The 22,465-nt window shown below is 42.3% G+C and overlaps 1 protein-coding gene across 5 annotated transcripts in view; it reads right to left on the bottom strand.

Annotated features, from left to right (window-relative positions):
* Positions 1 to 1,267, bottom strand: part of LOC112253453 (protein NDRG4) — a 32,450-nt gene extending 31,183 nt beyond the window's left edge. For 4 of the 5 annotated variants that reach the window (XM_042323095.1, XM_042323097.1, XM_042323094.1 and 1 more), the window contains exon 1: positions 1,120 to 1,252. The gene's annotated coding sequence lies outside the window, so the exon portion shown is untranslated. Of the gene's footprint in view, positions 1 to 1,119 lie in introns of all 5 variants that reach the window. The other variant, XM_042323098.1, reaches the window with a different exon arrangement.
* Between the last annotated feature and the right edge of the window lie 21,198 nt (positions 1,268 to 22,465).

Genomic DNA, 22,465 nt, shown 5'->3' with positions numbered 1-22,465 from the left:
AATAAACAGCGTGATTTAAATAACAGGAACATTGTGTCTAATGTCCAATTGTTAAAGTGTTTGATCCTATAATCAAATGTACAGTATTAGGGTTCTGCACCAGTCTTATATAATACAATGAATTGGGGTTGCACCAATATGATTTCATATTATCTTGTCGACAGAAAAAGTACAAATGAACAGGACATATTTCTCACAGGGTGAAAATCATACATATCAGCATTTACCTTCAGCATGCCATCCTTTTTCTGACAGATGGTGATCACTCACAACATTCAGCCTCAAATCGCTACGTTTTTCCTACAGGTCCCAGTGTGAAACTACCATTCAACAAGGCAGGCGGCCGTGCACACACAGCATGTAAATGAACATCTACAGACACACACAGGTATCAAAGGAGAGGTAACAGATATCCAATTTAAATGTCCTCTGATGAACTCTTTATTGAGACTGTAAAACTTGTAACAGTCTATTTGGACCAGAATGAATATCAACTGTCTTGCCTCTATCTCTAACTCTGCCACATACAATGGCCTCAGATATGAAGTGTGGTTCTTTTGTGATTTGTGTGGCTGCTGTTTATTGAAGGGTAGGGTAGAACGTAAACCGTGTTCTACGGCTGACACACAACTGAACACAACAACTCAAAGCAGTTCGCTAGTCCCTTTAACTGGAAAGCAGAAGGCCTGCACCCGGTAAGAAAGTTGTCTGTATATTCTCTACATGACTTGTTAATACGCAGGCTGCCAGGGACGTCTAAAGGCAGGACTGATCTATATGACGCACTCCTGTTTCTAGGGTTAATAAATTCAACCTGACGACCTCATACTCGCGCCAATGCAGAGGCTGGCACACTGTCCTACAGCACTGGGACACAGTCAGAGTCTCACTTATACAGCTAGGAGGAGACAGTAGAGGATCTGGGGGGCTAATGTCTCTGTACTGTGTGTGCAGTCAATTCCCTCTTCCGTCATCTATGTAATATAACATCCTTTATGCACAAACAAAAGAGTTAAGTTAAGCTTTGCAAAAATGTGTTCTGTCATTCTATCTCATGTAGGTCTTTTGTTATCTGATCCAAACTGAGCACAGTGAACATACAAACAGATAAGAACTTACCTGCTGTGGTGGTTTGAGCTGCTAGGGTGGCTGTTGATGCGTCTGGATTTTGCAGTGCGTCTGTTTCCCTCTCTCTTCCCCCCAGTCTGTTCTGGTCTGTGTGTCTGTGTGTGCTACAGAGAAAGGCTGTCTACTCTATGGGTTCTCTGCTACCCTCTCATCCTCCCTCCAACTCCCTCCCTCCCTGATAATAAACAGAGAGCACGTGTTATCCCCGATGATGCAGCATGAGAGCGCCACCACACTGACAGATCAGAGGCGAGGGAGGAGAGAGGAGGGGAGAGGGTGATGAAATTAAACAGGGAAGAGTGAAAGTGAATGGGAGGTAAATTAAATAGAGGATAGAGATAAGGAGAGATGCTGAGAGCCTGCTTGAGAGAAGGATATGGTCATAAAAATGAGATTTAGAGTGATAGAAGATAAAGGATAGATCATTTTGGGGTAACAATTATTGCTCTTGAAAACAAGAGTGAAGCTTCCACTGCACCAGTAAGTTCACAATCATGAGCTTCAGAATACTATTTTTAACAGCACCCACAAAATGACACAAAAAATATAGTACATAATGGATTTATCATTCCCTTTGACACATTTCAACTCTAGTCAGCCTCTCTCAGGCTCCCTCGCACCCACACAGGCATAAACCAATACAATGGCTACCGGGGATTAGACGGTTTACTTTTGAACATGATTTTTAATATCCTATGATATCAAAACACAGTGGACATCATGCAGACAACACTGGATCTGTGTTTATTGCTGAATCCAGTGAGAATGCCCCATCACATCTCTCCCCTCTCTCTACGCACTCTGTTGTCCCTTACGTCTAGATCAACGTCTGTTTTCTTCATTTCACAATGACAAATTGACCTACTTTAGAACATCACTGTGTGACTGACTAGACACAGAGTGTTATCAGACTGACTAGACAGAGTGTTATCAGACTGACTAGACACAGAGTGTTATCAGACTGACTAGACACAGTGGTATTAGACCAGATGGAGTGATTGCCAAAATCTCTTTCATACCTTGTTTATCTCAGCTAAGAGGAGACTGTATGAGACTGTATGCAATAATTAAAAAATGTTTCAAACAGGGGTGCAACTTTGGTTTTAGAAGTGGGGGGGGCATAACTTTTTATTTCATTAATAAATCGGTCGGAGGCTTTCGCATGGTCCAAAAGCACACCGTTACCTCATTTTGTATCACATCCCAGTGATAAAACTGTGGGGGGAATGCAATTTTAGAATGTGGGGGGGACATGTCCCCCTCGTCCCCAGTGAAAGTTGTGCCCCTGGTTTTAAATATGCTTATGTCTAACGTATGAAAATTTATGTTCATGAAATGTAATCATTACTGTAAATTATATTCTACGTATTTTTCTCCTTATAAGTGGAGGTAAACTGGTACATTAATTGAGATAAATCACAAATGTTTTTTTTGCTATTGTATGGTATCTCTCTTAAGATATATATATCAATCATAAGCTATCTAGAGGTCTACACAGTCGGCTTAACCTGGGCGATCAGTTAGACTGTGGCACGATGACTATGACTATTGAATCAATGTGTCCTGGTTATTGAGTCATCCCTCTGTGTGCCTGGCAGACATCTCAACTTGGATGTCGGCTCACCACTTCAAGCTCAACCTCGACAAGACGAAGCTGCTCTTCCTCCTGGGAAGGCCTGCCAGCTCCAAGACCTCTTCATCACGGTTAACAACTTCACGGTGTCCCCCTCCCAGAGTGCATAGAACCTTGGCGTGACCCTGGACGACACCCTGTCGTTCTCTGCTATCATCAAAGCAGTGACACACTCCTGCAGGTTCATGCTCTACAACATCTGTAGAGTACGACCCTACCTCACACAGGAAGTGGTGCAGGTCCTAATCCAGGCTCTTGTCTCCCATCTACTGTAGACTACTGAAAATCTCTGTTGGCTGGGCTCCCCGCTTGTGCCGTCAAACCCCTGCAACTTATCCAGAACGCTGCAGCGTATTCAACCTTCCCAAGTTCTCCCATGTCAACCCGTTCCTCCGCAAACTTCACTGGCATCTACCACAAGAATATTGTGCTTGCCGATAGAGCAGCAAGGGTAACTGCCCCTCCCTACCTTCAGGCTATGCTCAAACCCTACACCCCAACCCGAGCACTGTTCTGCCACCTCTGGTCTCTTGGCCGCCCCATCCCTATGGGTTTTCAGCTCCCGCTCAGCCCAGTCAAAGCTCTTCAACACAATTGAACAGCTCTCCTGGCACCATAATGGTGGAATCTGCTTCCCTTGAAGCTAGAACAGCAGACTCACTGCCCATCTTCCGAAAACGTCTGAAACCCTACCTTTTCAAAGAGTATTTTCCTACTATCCCTAGCTTTCCTGAAAACGACTTTATTAAGGGAAAATGTACTTGCTACCACTGTGATATGTGGTTGTCTCACCCAGCTACAGTATCTTGACTCTTGAGATGAATGCACTAATTGTAAGTCACACTGGATAAGAGCATTTGCTTAATAACTCAAATGTAAATGTAAAATGTCTGAGAACGGTATTGCGTTGCTATGGCTCTACAGTCTATTGTCTGTTTTGACTGGGCAGACACCTCAGAAATGTCTCATGCAGCTCCTGACAGGCTGTCAGACTCAATCGGTTGCTCACAGATGAGGATGTGCACTTTAAAGAGGTATGCAGGACATGTCTGTACAATTGTATGCATTTGTGAGAAAGATGGTTGTAGTATAGTGGGTGTGATGTAACTTGAGTAAATGAGGGATACAAAGTATATTGAAAGCAGGTGCTTCCACACAGGTTTCTGAGTTAATTAAGCAACATTCATCCTATCATGCTTATGGTCATGTATAAAAATGGGCTGGCCATTATGTTGTCGACCATGGCTATGCGCCAATAGGATGACAATGCCCCCATCCAAAGGGCATGAGTGGAGTGGTCACTGAATGGTTTGTTGAGTATGAAAATGATTTAAACCATATGCCATGGCCGTCTCAGTCACCAGCTCTCAACCCAATTGAACACTTATGGAAGATTCTGGAGCCTGAGACAGTGTTTTCCACCACAATCAACAAAACACCAAATTATGGAAGTTCTCCTCATGGAAGAATGGTGTCGCATCCCTCCAATAGAGTTCCAGACAACACAATCTATGCTATGTGCATTGAAGCTGTTTTGTCTCGTGGTGGCCCAACGCCCTATTAAGACACAATGTTGGTGTTTCCTTTGTTTTGGCCGTAACCTGTATATCTACACTAGCTACACACAGTACCAGAGTTCTCATTTATTTTAGATTCAGTGAGGTTACTGTTTTGAGTATGGAGTGCATACAGTTGTACAGATTGGCAGAGTGTACCACCACAGCCTGGTTGTTGACCACCACCATGAGTGAGGAGTGTCATTTTTTCAAATTATTATACACTTATGGAGTGACATGTGTCACAAGCTGTAATATCAAAGTCTCATAAATAATCTATCTAGCATCCTGAGGCTGTCAGGGCGGTCATCTTGGACACAGACCTTCCCGAGCCCGCTTTACTAGAAAAATATCTCCTTTGGGCCATTGCTTCGATCAGTTTCATTAACAGCAAGACCAAACATAAGTACATTTGACAGGAGCAGATATACAAATAGGGGACCATGCTCTTAAGAAAGAGAACTCACAATCCACTGCTGGGACCAGTGCCATGTATGTTTTGGGGCCAGAGAGAGAATGTCCAAGAAAAGCTCATTTAGCAGGGTGAGTCACAGTTCTACGCTGACCTGTTCAGTCTGGACAAAATGCTCAGTCTTCACCAGACAGATTAGTATACACAATGTTCACAAACAGGAACCAATTGGCCCTAATTTGTCTCTGTGCAGGGATACTGGTTTTGATGGTCTGGTACAGTAAACAGGTCAGAGACTTTATTGGGTTGTAGACAGGAGAGTAGACTTGAGTAGAGAACAGGCGATATTCGAGGGGACGTGGGCAGCTGAGAAGCTGAGGGGAGACCTGGCACACTGAGGGACTGTGTCCCAAATTGCAAACCTATTCCTTTTATAGTGCCCAGGGCTCTGGTCAAAAGTAGTTCACTAATAAGGAATATGGTTCCAGTTGAGACACACTGTGGAGTGGTGAACAGCCTTTGTGGGTTAGTTGTGGTTTAGTTCTGCGTGCTTATTGAACTCGCTTCGATTCCATTTGTTTGCCCAATAGCTAACACTCCCAATTTCACAATCGATCACACCCGCCATCTCCCTAGTGGTTAGCAACATGTCCTCTCATTGTGCTGCACGTTGACAACTACATGCCTTAAACAGTATATCAATTGCAACACTCTTATCTGCTCATCTATGGCCCACAGTAAGGGACCCTAATTTTCACCACTAATGCTACTGTGCCAGTCGAGGGGCTGTGGTGGCGACAGGCACCCAGAGTGCCAGAGTGGATCTGAGTAATGACTCATCTGTGTGTTATGCTGAGATTGGGCAGCTCTCAGGCAGCGAGGGTGACTCTCCTCTGATGTATTTATGGAAACCTCTTCTCTTGAGATGCTCCCTTGTCCATTGACAGACCACCCAGTGCTACATTCAATCCACCAAAAGAGAGGTAATAGAACACAGAGAGAACCAGGGATCAAGGCAGAGAGAGTCAATCAAGACAGAAAGGGAGATGGATGAGTGGTAACACTTCACATGTACAGTGCCAGTCAAAAGTTTGGACACACCTACTCATTCAAGGGCTTTTCTTTATTTTCTATGTTGGAGAATAGTAGTGAATCAAATCAAATCAAATCAAATTTATTTATATAGCCCTTCGTACATCAGCTGATATCTCAAAGTGCTGTACAGAAACCCAGCCTAAAACCCCAAACAGCAAGCAATGCAGGTGTAGAAGCACGGTGGCTAGGAAAAACTCCCTAGAAAGGCCAAAACCTAGGAAGAAACCTAGAGAGGAACCAGGCTATGTGGGGTGGCCAGTCCTCTTCTGGCTGTGCCGGGTGGAGATTATAACAGAACATGGCCAAGATGTTCAAATGTTCATAAATGACCAGCATGGTCGAATAATAATAAGGCAGAACAGTTGAACTGGAGCAGCAGCACAGTCAGGTGGAAGTTGAAACTGGAGCAGCAGCATGGCCAGGTGGACTGGGGACAGCAAGGAGTCATCATGTCAGGTAGTCCTGGGGCATGGTCCTAGGGCTCAGGTCAGTTGAAACTGGAACAGCAGCATGGCCAGGTGGACTGGGGACAGCAAGGAGTCATCATGTCAGGTAGTCCTGGAGCTCAGGTCCTAGGGCTCAGGTCCTCCGAGAGAGAGAAAGAAAGAGAGAAGGAGAGAATTAGAGAACGCACACTTAGATTCACACAGGACACCGAATAGGACAGGAGAAGTACTCCAGATATAACAAACTGACCCCAGCCCCCCGACACATAAACTACTGCAGCATAAATACTGGAGGCTGAGACAGGAGGGGTCAGGAGACACTGTGGCCCCATCCGAGGTCACCCCCGGACAGGGCCAAACAGGAAGGATCAGTGAAGACATCAATACTATGAAATAACACATATGGAATCATGTAGTAACCAAAAAAAGTGTTAAATAAATAAAAAATATAGTTGAGATTTGAGATTCTTCAAAGTAGCCACCCTTTGCCTTGATGACAGCTTTACACTCTCTTGGCATTCTCTCATCCAGGTTCATGAGGTAGTCACCTGGAAAGCATTTAAATTAACAGGTGTGCCTTGTTAAAAGTTCATTTGAATTTCTGTCCTTCTTAATGCATTTGAGACAATCAGTTGTGTTGTGACAAGGTAAGGGTGGTATACAGAAGATAGCCCTATTTGGTAAAATACCAAGTCCATATTATGGCAAGAACAGCTGTCACGCCCTGACCTTAGAGCTTTTTTTTGTCTCTATTTTGGTTTGGTCAGGGTGTGATTTGGGTGGTGATTCTATGTTCCTTTTTCTATTTTTTTGTATTTCTTTGTTTTGGCCGGGTATGTTTCTCAATCAGGGACAGCTGTCTATCGTTGTCTCTGATCGGGAACCATACTTAGGTTGCTTTTTCCCCACACGGTTTTTGTGGGAAGTTATTTTCTGTTTTGTTTTTCTGCACCTGACAGGACTGTTTCAGTTTCCGTTCATTCTCTTTGTGATTTTTGTTATTTAGTGTTCAGCTGAAATACAAGTATTGAACACTTACCACGCTGCGCTTTGGTCCGATGATTCCTCATCTTCCGACGACGAATATCGTTACAACAGCTCAAATAAGCCAAGAGAAACGAAATGACAGACATCATGCGGAACATTTCCAGAACTTACCGTTTCTTCAAGTGCAGTCCCAAAAACCATCAAGCAATATGATGATACTGGCTCTCATGTGGTCCGCCATAGGAAAGGAAGACCCAGAGTAACTTCTGCTGCAGAGGATACGTTTATTAGAGTTACCAGCCTCAGAAATTGCAGCCCAAATAAATGCCACACAGAGTTCAAGTAACAGACACATCTCAACATCAACTGTTCAGAGGAGACTGCATGAGACTGCAGGCCTTCATGGTCGAATTGCTGCAAAGAAACTACTACTAAAGGACACCAATAAGAAGAGACTTACTTGGGCCAAGATTTTTTTGAAATGTTTACTTAACTAGGCAAGTCAGTTAAGAACAAATTCTTACGACGGCCTACCTCAGCCAGACGTTGGGCCAATTGTGCGCCACCCTATGGGACTCCCAATCACGGGCGAATGTGATACAGCCTGGATTCGAACCAGGGACTGCAGTGACTTCTCTTGCACTGAGATGCAGTGCCTTAGACCGCTGCGCCACTGGGGAGCAAAGGGTGGCTACTGTGAAGAATCTCAAGTATAAAATATATTTTCTCAAGTATATAAATATATATTTATAGGTTTAACACTTTTTTGGTTACTAAATGATTCTATGTGTTATTTCATAGTCTTGATGTCTTCACTATTATTCTACAATGTAGAAAATAGTACAAATAAAGAAAAACCCTTGAATGAGTAGGTGTGTTCCAACTTTTGACCAGTACTGTACATTAAGGTATACTTTATAGAGCGTGTATAGGTAGTTTAGCCATGCTGTGTGTCATCACCTACTGTAGGTAAACAATGGTTCTGTATCACAGTTTTTCCATTACCACTACCTAGCTGTTACCAACCTATTACAAAACCAGTGTTTGCCGCATAATATTGGGAAGAATATGTTCCTCTCTCTCTATCCTCCCACCTCCAGCCCATGGCGTTGTTGGGCTGTTGCATCAGTACCAATGAGTGCGAAGTGGGGGGAGATTATAACCATTTGAAGAGCATTGTGGGGGTGTTCGCTCAGATATACCTAATCCTGACACCTCATCACTGTGGCTGCAATGTTCGCCTCAGCTCCTCTCCCTCACTATGCCTTCAGGCAGGGAGCCTCTGTTCGCCTCAGCTTCTTGCAGAGCACTCACACAGACATGGAGTCTGAGGAGACAGAGAGGAAGAGGAGAAAGCAGACAGATGCAGCGATAGTTCTATTGATGTAGCTAGGCTACATGCTCCCTGTGCTGAGGACGAGAGGAAGGTGTCATCTCTCACAGAAGTACACCACATCAAAAGTTGACTTTTAGTTGCTTGTGTTAAAGTTTCACCTCACTGAAGTCATGGTACTGATTAAACAAGATACTTTATGCCGCTGGGTAGTGTTGTTAGGTTTATGGTTAGACAGCTGTCAGGTATTGAACATTTAATTAAAAAAGGATCTTATCATTTATTTAACCAGGAAGTTCACATTGCGGTGGGCATCCATTTTTATAAGTTCCAAGAAAGAAGCATAAGTGTTATACACAAGATTACAAACACATAACGTACATGAGTACAATTTGACATGATATCTCCTTAAAATTAATGATAATACCTTCTTATAAAACTCTAGTGTGTAGGGTATTGTTCACCTATTTGTGCAGTTTTCCTATTCAACCATGCTATGCACTGAAACCTCTTCCATACGTCAGAATGCAGGTAACTGCATAAATTATGGAAACACTTAAGTAAATGATGAATATGAAGTATATTGAAAGCAGGTGCTTCCACGCAGGTGTGGTTCTTGAGTTAATGAAGCAATTAACATCCCATCATGCTTAGGGTCATGTATAAAAATGCTGAGCACTGTGGGCAGGCCATTATTTTGGCTACCATGGTTGGGATGACAATGCCCCCATCCACAGTGCACGAGTGATCACTGAATGGTATGATGTGCATGAAAATGATGAAAACCAAATGCCATGACCGTCTCAGTCATCAGATCTCAACCCAATTGAACACTTATGGGAGATTCTGGAGCAGTGCCTGAGACAGCATTTTCCACCACCAGCAACAAAACACCAAATAATGGAATTTCTCTTGGAAGAATGTTCCAGACTATTTGTCTATTTGTGTACTTCTTGTATGTCTACAGACTATTCTACATAGTTAAAAAAGAAAAAGAAAGAATAATAAGTCATTTTAAAAACGTTCCAGACGTGTAGAACCTATGCCAAAGTGCATTGGAACTGTTCTGGCTCGTGGTGACCCAAAGACCTATGAAGATACTTTATGCTGGTGTTACCTATATTTGATCTGTGAAGTCATGTGGGTAAGAAGGGCAGACACCCCACAGAAGACAATCAGAAAGTAGAAAGGTGAGAATACACATCTTTCGACGAATAGTGTTAAAGCAGAAAAAGTACTCGTCCACTTCCACTATTATTCAAATAAGGACAACGACTTTAATGAGAAGTGCTGTAGTAGTATTGACAACTACAGTCATAATAAAAGCCCAACTCTGCCTGCATAACATCTAGAAAATTAGACGGAAGTTTACTTCAACACAGCAAGAGTACATAAATAGGTTAGTTTTAAATTTCCCTGTCAGAGACCCTTAAACTAAACAGAAAGCAGAGGCTGCTGTATGGGGTGGTGTGTGTCAGTTCCTGGACTCCATCTGCAACTCTACCCTTTTTATTTATAATCTTTTGGCCAAGTATAGTCTCTAGTTGGCTCCAGGGAGAGCTCTGACAGCCGTCACAGCACTAGACAAGAGCAGACCAGAACATTCTAGACGTCTGCAAATCAGCCATACATTACAATCACACACACATTGCATTACAATCTTCAGATATATAGATGAGCGGTTCCCAAACCTTTACCTTCTGGAGACCACCAATTCACTGCCAAAAGCTTGAGGAACACCATTAAATGGAATCCCAGATTTTTTTTAACATAAAATAACTTGTAGATCAAAATGATTGCTTATAGTAAAAATTAATACTCCCAAATGTTAGTTTTGGAATATTTTTAAATTTTTTAAATGTTTAAATGCGGCCCACTTACAGTGACCCCGCAGAACACAGTAACCCCGTGTTGAAAACCAGTGTTGAAAACCAGTGTTGAAAACCAGTGCTCTAGACCAGGGTTTCCCAAACTCAGTCCTGGGACCTCCCCTGGGTGCATGTTTTGGTTCTTGCCCAAGCACTACACAGCTGATTCAAATAATCAAAGCTTGATAATGAGTTGGTTATTTGAATCAGCTGTGTAGTGCTAGGGAAAGAACCAAAACGTGCACCCAGGGGAGGCCCCAGAACTGGGAATCCCTGATAGACAACCCTGGCTCAGTCTGGCGGATCATTGATTGACAGCTACTCAAGCCAAGCCATGATAGTCTCACTCTCACCTCAAGACCATGGAGAAATAGATCCTGTGCTAGAGCTAAGAACATTTCTTCAGCATCAATGACTGGAACCAGAAGTTTTCCTGGTCAGGTCATGTGGTCAGGAAACACTCTGCCCAATCAATGACAACACACTTCTACCATTACCAGAACTGCAGACAAAAATGGTGAATAAATGAAGATAGCTCACTCAGGCCATTTACCATTGTCTGCTTAAGGGGGTGGCTATCCCATAGACACCAATGCGATAGCAGTCTGTTAAGGTCATTGACTTTCATCTAAACATAAAAATGAGGGAGTGGGATATCTCGCTTCCTCTTCCATCTATACTGCATTGTCCCTCCAAATGGTCTGGACTGGTAAGACTCCTGATGGTCCAGCATAAAAAGTTACAGTACATTGTGATGTAGGACCATCACGAGGTAAAGTTTAATCATATTCTTCAACCACTCCCCTCCCCACAGAGGGCAGTCCCCCCAGGATCAATGTCTAGACCCCAGAGGGGAACATCAATAGGGTCCATCACATCACCAACTCACTAACAGGACAGCCATCAGCTGACCCACATTTAACACATGAGAGAACAGCTAGGACTTTCACTGCACTAAACAAACACACTCCGATTAACTACAACACCATAATAATGTCCAGAACGGTGCAAATAGAGTGGCATCAGACACCTGGAAACCATCTGTTTGATGCATTTTATGCCATTCCACCTATTCCACTTGTCATTACCACGAGCCCGTTCTCCCCAATTAAGGTGCCACCAACCTCCTGTATACCACACAAATGGTATGTGCATTTCCTCCCAACAGGGATGAAGTTCAATAGTTTGACAATAGAGAATGTGCTGCACTCAGTCTCCTTAGTAAACTTCTATAGGTCCTATAAAATTCCTACAGGTCTTTCATTTGAGTGTGTGTGTGTGTGTGTGTGTGTGTGTGTGTGTGTGTGTGTGTGTGTGTGTGTGTGTGAAGTGCTGAGATTTGCCCTTGTGCATAATGACGTAGATGGAGCTTTTGATTTCTCACACACAGACATGTGACGTGTGTGTCAATGTCACCTCTGGGAAACAGGCAGTGCACATTAACACTAAGGCTAGTGAATGACAAGCAGTGAAAGGTCAACACACTCACATTCATATATCTCACACTAAAACACTTCTCTTCCAAATAAACCATTAAACGTGGACATTGTAACCATGTGCCCTCAGCCGGCTATAACATCTCCGTAGGAATCCCTGACTGCAGACATGATTCATGATATTTATTAGGATCCCCATTAGTGACAGCTAGTATTCCCGGGGTCCAACACGCAACGAAAAAGACAATACAGAAAAAAATACTTTACAATTTACGTATATTTAAAACATTAACATAGACATGACAGACATACATATATACAGTGCCTTGCGAAAGTATTCGGCCCCCTTGAACTTTGCGACCTTTTGCCACATTTCAGGCTTCAAACATAAAGATATAAAACTGTATTTTTTTGTGAACAATCAACAACAAGTGGGACACAATCATGAAGTGGAACGACATTTATTGGATATTTCAAACTTTTTTAACAAATCAAAAACTGAAAAATTGGGCGTGCAAAATTATTCAGCCCCTTTACTTTCAGTGCAGCAAACTCTCTCCAGAAGTTCAGTGAGGATCTCCGAATGATCCAATGTTGACCTAAATGACTAATGATGATAAATACAATCCACTTGTGTGTAATCAAGTCTCCGTATAAATGCACCTGCACTGTGATAGTCTCAGAGGTCCGTTAAAAGCGCAGAGAGCATCATGAAGAACAAGGAGCACACCAGGCAGGTCCGAGATACTGTTGTGAAGAAGTTTAAAGCCGGATTTGGATACAAAAAGATTTCCCAAGCTTTAAACATCCCAAGGAGCACTGTGCAAGCGATAATATTGAAATGGAAGGAGTATCAGACCACTGCAAATCTACCAAGACCTGGCCGCCCCTCTAAACTTTCAGCTCATACAAGGAGAAGACTGATCAGAGATGCAGCCAAGAGGCCCATGATCACTCTGGATGAACTGCAGAGATCTACAGCTGAGGTGGGAGACTCTGTCCATAGGACAACAATCAGTCGTTTATTGCACAAATCTGGCCTTTATGGAAGAGGGCAAGAAGAAAGCCATTTCTTAAAGATATCCATAAAAAGTGTCGTTTAAAGTTTGCCACAAGCCACCTGGGAGACACACCAAACATGTGGAAGAAGGTGCTCTGGTCAGATGAAACCAAAATTGAACTTTTTGGCAACAATGCAAAACGTTATGTTTGGCGTAAAAGCAACACAGCTCATCACCCTGAACACAACATCCCCACTGTCAAACATGGTGGTGGCAGCATCATGGTTTGGGCCTGCTTTTCTTCAGCAGGGACAGGGAAGATGGTTAAAATTGATGGGAAGATGGATGGAGCCAAATACAGGACCATTCTGGAAGAAAACCTGATGGAGTCTGCAAAAGACCTGAGACTGGGACGGAGATTTGTCTTCCAACAAGACAATGATCCAAAACATAAAGCAAAATCTACAATGGAATGGTTCAAAAATAAACATATCCAGGTGTTAGAATGGCCAAGTCAAAGTCCAGACCTGAATCCAATCGAGAATCTGTGGAAAGAACTGAAAACTGCTGTTCACAAATGCTCTCCATCCAACCTCACTGAGCTCGAGCTGTTTTGCAAGGAGGAATGGGAAAAATTTCAGTCTCTCGATGTGCAAAACTGATAGAGACATACCCCAAGCGACTTACAGCTGTAATCGCAGCAAAAGGTGGCGCTACAAAGTATTAACTTAAGGGGGATGAATAATTTTGCACGCCCAATTTTTCAGTTTTTGATTTGTTAAAAAAGTTTGAAATATCCAATAAATGTCGTTCCACTTCATGATTGTGTCCCACTTGTTGTTGATTCTTCACAAAAAAATACAGTTTTATATCTTTATGTTTGAAGCCTGAAATGTGGCAAAAGGTCGCAAAGTTCAAGGGGGCCGAATACTTTCGCAAGGCACTGTATATGGAGACACTGCATCTCATGAATATATACTGTACAGAGAGGATAAAATCAGATGTCATTATTATTAAATGTCAACATTACAGGCAAACAAATGTGAGAATGAGTTTCTTACACGTGTTTTAGTCAAGAATCACACCCTGTGATTAATTTTTTTCACAGGCTGAAACTTGATGAAGACACAGTAGACACAGAGATCTATTCTTAACTAGGCAATACCTTATGACAGTATCAGTGTAATGAAAAAGTGCAAATGACGCAGCATCACCCTCTGTGCCGTTCACATTTTTAGCCAGTGTGACTTACAGGAGAAATTATGGTAAAGTGCCTTGCTCAAGGGCAAATAGACAGGTTTTCACCTAGCTCGGGGATTGGAATCAGCGACCTTCCAGTTACTGGCCCAACGCTCTTAATTGCTAGGTTACTTGCTGCCCTGTTTACTGTGTTGACACTATGGACTCTAATGCAGATCCAACCTCTTCTGCAGCCTAATGTTAATGTACTGTAGATGGGGTTCAAATGGACTCATTAGATGTAAATCAGGAATGGCATATTTACATGAAGTTGCTGTAGAAGTTACATTTATGGAGAAAGGGTAGATTATATTCATTACACATGCAGAGCTAGACTATGGTAATAAATACATGTTACACAACCATTTTAAAGTTATTTGGCCTACATCATCTCTGATCATCTGCAAACCACACACTTTTCAAAATAAGATCTCACAAAACCTTTCCGGTTTCTCCCCAGCATTCATTTGTTTCATAAGAACAAGGACAGCATCCAATTCAGAGACTGACTCACATAACATGAAACAAAGCCTTTGAAAAACACGTGTACAGCATGTGTGGAGATCTCAGAAATCAAACACACGCTTACACTGTAATATTGGCCACATTTAGACAAGGAGCCCAATTATGATTTCCCCCCTTAACTATCATTCCCCACCAAAAATGCTAATCTCCTCAGTTATTGGTAATGTTGAGAGGTTAGCATGTTTTGGGGGCATGATCTTTGTGCATCCTTCAATCATGCTTATCTGTAACCATTAATGTGTACAGAAACATATTCTATTTTTTTACAATCAAATTTACTCCAAAATACATTGTTTTACCATCCATTTCTATTGGGCACAACATACTGCGAAACACAACCAAAACAAACATACTGCGAAACACAACCAAAACAAACATACTGCGAAACACAACCAAAACAAACATACTGCGAAACACAACCAAAACAAACATACTGCGAAACACAACCAAAACAAACATACTGCGAAACACAACCAAAACAAACATACTGCGAAACACAACCAAAACAAACATACTGCGAAACACAACCAAAACAAACGGCAAAAGCCTCTGACGAGTCACAAGCTTGATGTGATCAATGTGTGGCAGGGATATGGGACCAAATATTTATGACATCTTCAAATGGAGGACCTAGATACATAAAGTGCTTTCATTACTAAAACGGTAAACAGATACGTATGAAAATACCCTCAAATAAAAGGTGACATTCTGTATTGTTGCCTCAAAAACATTTGATCTCAAATCCAAAATGCAGCAGTATAGAGCCAAATGAAATGTTTTATCTTCACTGTCCAAACAAATACGTAGAGGAGTGTACATACCTCAAGAAGAAGAGGTTAATAAAAACATGATGAAACACAAATTCATCTACTAATAGTCCTGTTGAATTCACTTGTTTGTTGTTGTTCAAAGATGACTGTGATGTGATTTGCCCAGCGAAAAAACAACACAATAGCCTACATTAGTCAACAGGCAAGTTCGTTTTACATGGCTCGGTGCCCCGGGTGAGTTGAATTTTTTAAATTTTTTAAATCTTTAAACCATTCCATTGTCCTTTAAATAAATCTCCACTTTTCTTGGGCACTGGAACATGCTAAACAAATTTGCCCAATGAGGACAACATGATCAGATGGCACCCTCTAGTGGCCCACTATGGGACATAACACTGAATGAGTTGTTCATGGACAGATATCACGTTTCAAGTTGTATTAGTTGTATGCACGGGATATGTATGGTACACATCGCTCACTTGCAGGTTTCTTCTGACAATGCAACAACAAATGAGAAATAGTAATAAATAAGATTACGAACATAAGAGCTATTGCGGCGTAGAGCGGGCAGCATTTGGTTCTTTAACGCACGCACACATTCATCACTCCTCCCTGCTCCATTATCAGATAAGGTAACAATGTGGGTTGACACACAAGTTAACTTTTCTGACTTAGTACATACATTTCACACTCATGTCAATGTTCATATTTAATACAAGCAATATGTATTTTACTTATCTATGTTGTGGATGAGTGCGTATGTTTGTTTGTTTGTTTGTTCTGTTCCTCTCTCTCTCTATCTCTGTAGCTTCCGGGTATGCTGGATAAGGACCCGAGCAAAGGGAATCGGGCTGACTTTGTAGTGCCTGTCCCAAATGGCTCATTAATGTAAACGGGCGCATTGAAAGACGGTGAGCAAAAATCCCAGAACCACACGGGGCGACCTAGTGAATGACCTGCAGAGAGCTGGGACCAAAGTAACAAAGCCTACCATCAGTAACACACTACGCCGCAGGGACTCAAATCCTGCAGTGCCTGACGTGTCCCCCTGCTTAAGCCAGTACATGTTCAGGCCCGTCTGAAGTTTGCTAGAGAGCATTTGGATGCATTTGGAGGACAAAGAATGCTGAGTTGCATCCAAAGAACACCATACCTACTGTGAAGCATGGGGGTGGAAACATCATGCTTTGGGGCTGTTTTTCTGCAAAGGGACAAGGACGACTGATCCGTGTAAAGGAAAGAATGAATGGGGCCATGTATCGTGAGATTTTGAGTGAAAACCTCCTTCCATCAGCAAGGGCATTGAAGATGAAACGTGGCTGGGTCTTTCAGCATGACATTGATCCCAAACACACTGCCCGGGCAACAAAGGAGTGGCATCGTATGAAGCATTTCAAGGTCCTGGAGTGGCCTAGCCAGTCTCCAGATCTCAACCCCATAGAAAATCTTTGGAGGGAGTTGAAAATCCGTCTTGCCCAGCAACAGCCCCAAAACATCACTGCTCTAGAGGAAATCTGCATGGAGGAATGGGCCAAAATACCAGCAACAGTGTGTGAAAACCTTGTGAAGACTTACAGAAAACGTTTGACCTCTGTCATTGCCAACAAAGGGTATATAACAAAGTATTGAGATAAACTTTTTTTATTGACCAAATACTTATTTTCCACCATAATTTGCAAATAAATTCATTAAAAATCATACAATGTGATTTTCTGGATTTTTTTTCTCATTTTGTCTGTCATAGTTGAAGTGTACCTATGATGAAAATTACAGGCCTCTCTCATCTTTTTAAGTGGGAGAACTTGCACAATTGGCGGCTGACCAAATAGTTTTTTGCCCCACTGTATATCTTTTAGTATGTTTAGTTAATGGAAATGTAGGTTTGACTAGGTAATTAATTGCTTAATTAATTGGTGTTAATTGTTCTGAGGGGAGGTGCTAGCCCTACAAAAGGAGCCTCTCTTTCAGTTCATGGGAAGGCATTTTGGATTGAGCTGTGAATGGGGCAGCATTGTTTTTAGCTGGCCCATAAGGTATATGTTTGATGGCAGTACTGTTGTTTTTGTTCCAGAATCACTTTGTAAATAAACACCCTTGCACAGAAGAACTTTTGTGGCTCCGCCATCTTTTTATTTTGACAGGTTTTCCAGTATAGCCTTCTGGCCTACTCTACGTGACAGAGTTTTGAAAGGTAAATAGCTGAGTGGTATGAAATCCTGTAGTCTAGTTAATTGATCATGTGCTGCACAAAGCACATTAAGCAGTTCAAGATCAATATAGCCTACATGCAGTAGATTCCGATGGCAGCAGCAACAAAAAATCTATAAAATTAGCTGTTTCATATAAGCCTATACGGCAGATGCTTTGACCCAAAGCGACCTACATTAGTGTGTGCATAAAAAAGCATTCATAAGGGTGAGCATTGCAAGTGCCATGTTCCACCAACTGAGACACACTCCTTCGTGTAGTGGCAGACAGGGTGCTCTTCAACACAAAAATACTAGCGGGCAGTAGGTGCATTGTGTGTTTGAGGGCATGCTGTAGACCTACTTGTATCCTGAAGCACCACCTGTGAAATCTCCGGATTCTCAGGGCTGTCGAAGTGCAGCATCTGGGAGAGTAAAAAACTCCCTAGTTCTTGCCGATGACAAGCATACCCATAACATTATGCAACCACCACCATGCTTGAAAATATGAAGTGGTAATCAGTGACGTGTTGTGTTGGATATGCCCCAAATGTAACGCTTTGCATTTAGGGATTTAAAAAAAAAATATTTGCCACAGTTTTTGCAGTATTACTCTGGCAACTGAATTAGGGAGGACGCCTGTATCTTTGTAACGGCTGGGTGTTTTGATACACGATCCGAAGCGTAATTGATAACTTCACCTTGAACCTTGTTTTACCTATCTATAAATAGGTGCCCTTCTTTGTGAGGCATTGGAAAACCTCCATAGTCTTTGTGGATTTAATCTGTGTTTGAAATTCACTACACAACTGAGGGACCTACCAGATAACGGTATGTGTGGGGTACAGAGATGGAGTAGTCATTCAAAAATAATGTTAACCATTATTATTCCACACAGAGTGAATCCATGCAACATATTATGTGACTTGTTAAGCAAAATGTGTACTCCTAAACTTGCCATAACAAAAGGGGTTGAATACTTGACTCAACACATTTCAGCTGTTCATTTCTAATTTATTTGTAAACATTTCTAAAAACTAAATTCAACTGTGACATTATGTAGTATTATATGTGAATCAGTGTCACAATATCTCAACTTAATTCATTTTTAATTCAGGCTGTAACACATCAGAATGTGGAAAAAGGCAAGGGGTGTGAATACTTTCAGAAGGCACTGCATGTGTGCTGTGTGTGTGCTGTGTGTGTGTGCATATATGTGTGTTCGTGTTGTGTCGGTATGCGTGTGTGTTTATGTGTGTGTGTGTGTGTGCGTATGTAGTGTATGTGAATTTGTGTGGGCTTTGTGTCAATGTAGTGTGTGTGAGTGAGTAGTATATGGTGCATATACAGTATATACTGTAGTTAGTGTGTGTGTGTAGGGTCAGTGCAAGGTAGGGTCAGTGCAAGGTAGGGTCAGTGCAGATATTTTGGGTACCATTAATTGACTATGTTGCAGTCTGGCTATTTAGTAGTCTGGCTATTTAGCAGTCTGGCTATTTAGCGGTCTAGGAATTTAGCAGTCTCCTGGCTTTGGGGTTTCAGGCGGTCTCTTGTTTACTCCAATGAATATTGACTCCCTCTTCAATCAGAATTGATTGGAAAATGTTTTGTTAAAAAATAAGACGTATCATCTTATCTTTAAACTCCCTGATGAAGGCCATGAAGTTTTAAATTCTTTGTTCCATTGAACTTGCCATGCAAATAAAGGCATTTGAATGAATTAATATGAAGAGTGCATTGGTCCTTCTTTCTTTTTGATGTCTCAGAGACTGTTGGTCCTAGAGCCGATGCTGCTGTACCGTTAGCCAAACAGTCTATGGCTTGGGTGGCTGGAGTCTTTGGCAATTCTTTGGGCCTTCCTCTGACACCGTCTGATATAGAGCTCCAGGATGGCAGGGAGCTCAGACCCAGTGATGTACTGGGCTATCCACACCACCCTCTGTAGCGCTTTGCAGTCGAAGGCCATACATTTGCCATATCAAGAGGTGATTCAGCCAGTTAAGATACTCTCGATGGTGAAGCTGTATAACTTTCTGAGGATCCGAGGGCCCATGCCAAATCTTTTCAGTCTCCTGAATGGACCATGACCAGCCTTTCAAAGCGCTTCATAATTACAGATGTGAGTGCAACATGGTGATAGTAATTTAGGCAGGTTACCTTGGTGCTCTTGGCAACAGGGACAATGGTGGTCAGTTTGAAACATGTTGGGATTACAGACTGAGACAAGGAGAGATTGAAATCCATGAAGAAACTTGCAAGCTGGTCTGTGCATGTTTTAAGATCGCCCTGGTATTCCGTGTGATTGTTAACCTGTTTAAAAGTTTTTTTCAAATTAGCGACAGAGAGCGAGATCACACAGTCATCCGGAAAAACTGGATTTTTCATGCAAGGCAGTGGTATATTCCTCGAAGTGAGTTTGGGAGTTCTGCATCGCTGGGCAACTCACAGCTGGATTTCCTTTTGTAATCCGTTATTGTCTGCAAGCCCTGCCACATACTGCAAGCCCTGCCACTCTACTCAGCAAACTGGATGCAGTATATCACAGTGCCATCCGTTTTGTCACTAAAGCACCTTATACCACCCACCACTGCGACATGCTCTAGTCGGCTGGCCCTCGCTAGTCGCCAGACCCACTGGCTCCAGGTCATCTACAAGTCCATGCTAGGTAAAGCTCCGCCTTATCTCAGTTCACTGGTCACGATGGCAACACCCATCCGTAGCACGCGCTCCAGCAGGTGTATCTCACTGATCATCCCTAAAGCCAACACCTCATTTGGCCGCCTTTCGTTCCAGTACTCTGCTGCCTGTGACTGGAACGAATTGCAAAAATCGCTGAAGTTGGAGACTTTTATCTCCCTCACCAACTTCAAACATCAGCTATCTGAGCAGCTAACCGATCGCTGCAGCTGTACATAGTCTATTGGTAAATAGCCCACCCATTTTCACCTACCTCATCCCCATACTGTTTTTATTTATTTACTTTTCTGCTCTTTTGCACACCAATATCTCTACCTGTACATGACCATCTGATCATATATCACTCCAGTGTTAATCTGCAAAATTGTAACTATTCGTCTACCTCCTCATGCCTTTTGCACACATTGTACATTGTATATAGACTCCCCCTTTGTTTTCTACTGTGTTATTGACTTGTTAATTTGTTTATTCCATGTGTAACTCTGTGTTGTCTGCTCACACTGCTATGCTTTATCTTGGCCAGGTCGCAGTTGTAAATGAGAACTTGTTCTCAACTAGCCTACCTGGTTAAATAAAGGTGAAATAAAAAAATAAAAAAATAAAAAACATACGACGAGCGTTAGTGGTGGTATAATAGAGTCACACAGTGGTGTCATAATACCCATGAAACCTAGCGGTCAGGACCTAAAATGAACACCCGCCACCTTCCATTTTGGCATTGGCAGGTAAGATGACTAGTTCACCAGCCATGGTAGCGGGTTATCAGGGCTCCACAGTGTGAGCATTTCACTCAAATCAAATCAAATTTTATTTGTCACATGTGTCGAATACAACCTTACCGGGAAATGCTCACTTAAAAGCCCTAAACCTACAGTACAGTTCAAGAAAAAGTTAAGAAAATATTTACTAAATAAAATAAAGTCAAAATATAAAGTGCTGGAGAAGATCTGCAGAGAGGAATGGTAGAAACTCGCCAAATACATGTGTGCCAAGCTTGTAGCGTCATACCCAAAAATGGTTGGCAGCTGTAATCGCTGCCAAAGGTGCTTCAACTGTGTAAAGGGTCTGAATACTTATGTACGTGTGATATTTCACTTTTTGCTTTGTCATTATGGGGTATTGTGTGTAGATTGATGAGGGGGAAAAAACAATTTCATCTATTTTAGAATAAAGCTGTAACGTAAGATCATGTGGAGAAAGTTAAGGGGCCTGAATAGTTTCCGAATGCACTGTACATTGTTTCACATTTGTGACCGACCTCTTGGATGCCCCGCAGGTCACTATATTTCTCCAGGAATTCAAGTCAGGGAAACGTGTGTTCTGTCCGGCTAGGCAGCCTCTCGTGAGGAAGCAAAATATCTTCAAGGGAGAAGAGGGAGGCAGGGGAAGGTCCGACTGTCTCCATTAAAAAGTCACTGTAGTTAAAAAGTAGATACCCGCCAAGTGACAAGTCATTAGCTAGCTACTAGCTTCTGCTGTGTGTTTACACTTTGCTTCCCTGGTGTGTTTACACTTTGCTTCCCTGGTTTGGCACGAAACTTCGAAATGGCACAACGGTTGGCTATTGAGTCAATCGAGAGCAATCGATTTCCAACAGTCAAAACAATTGGATAAAATAGAGAGCTTTGTAAACATTTGGCCTGTAGTTACGTGGTATTATGAGAAGAGCACATGAGAGACATGTGCTTAGCTTAATCCTTTAAAAAATATATAGCAGACTTGCTACATTTTCACAGAATAAATAGGCTCACCTGTCTCATTAAACACATTCTCGATATTAAATTCTGAAGATAAAGTAGACAGCATGTTTATCTTAGGTGACTTGTATTCCTTTGCAACAACAATAAAAATTTCAGTGGAGGTGAGTGATTTCATTTGCAATTAGTCATTTATCCAGTGGAGGGCCCAAGGTCGCTTTTGAGCTAGCGCCGAGACCCCTAGAGGGCGTAATTTTCCTGATGTTGTAATACCTGTTGGTATTGACGCAGTCAACCCAGCCAGTAATACATTAGCGTCCCCTATGGACCGGCTCGTACATAAAACATCCTCCATTCAGGCTGCAAAGGCCTTTTAACTATCTCAATGCCTAGGACCAAGAGGCATGGAGAGGCAGCCTTTAGTTATTATGCGCCCAGTCTCTGGAATAGCCTGCC

Source organism: Oncorhynchus tshawytscha, linkage group LG06 (assembly GCF_018296145.1).
Source record: "Oncorhynchus tshawytscha isolate Ot180627B linkage group LG06, Otsh_v2.0, whole genome shotgun sequence".
In the NCBI taxonomy this organism is placed as follows: domain Eukaryota; kingdom Metazoa; phylum Chordata; class Actinopteri; order Salmoniformes; family Salmonidae; genus Oncorhynchus; species Oncorhynchus tshawytscha.
Note: the sequence above shows the minus strand (reverse complement) of the source record. Positions and strands in the feature narration are given on the sequence as shown.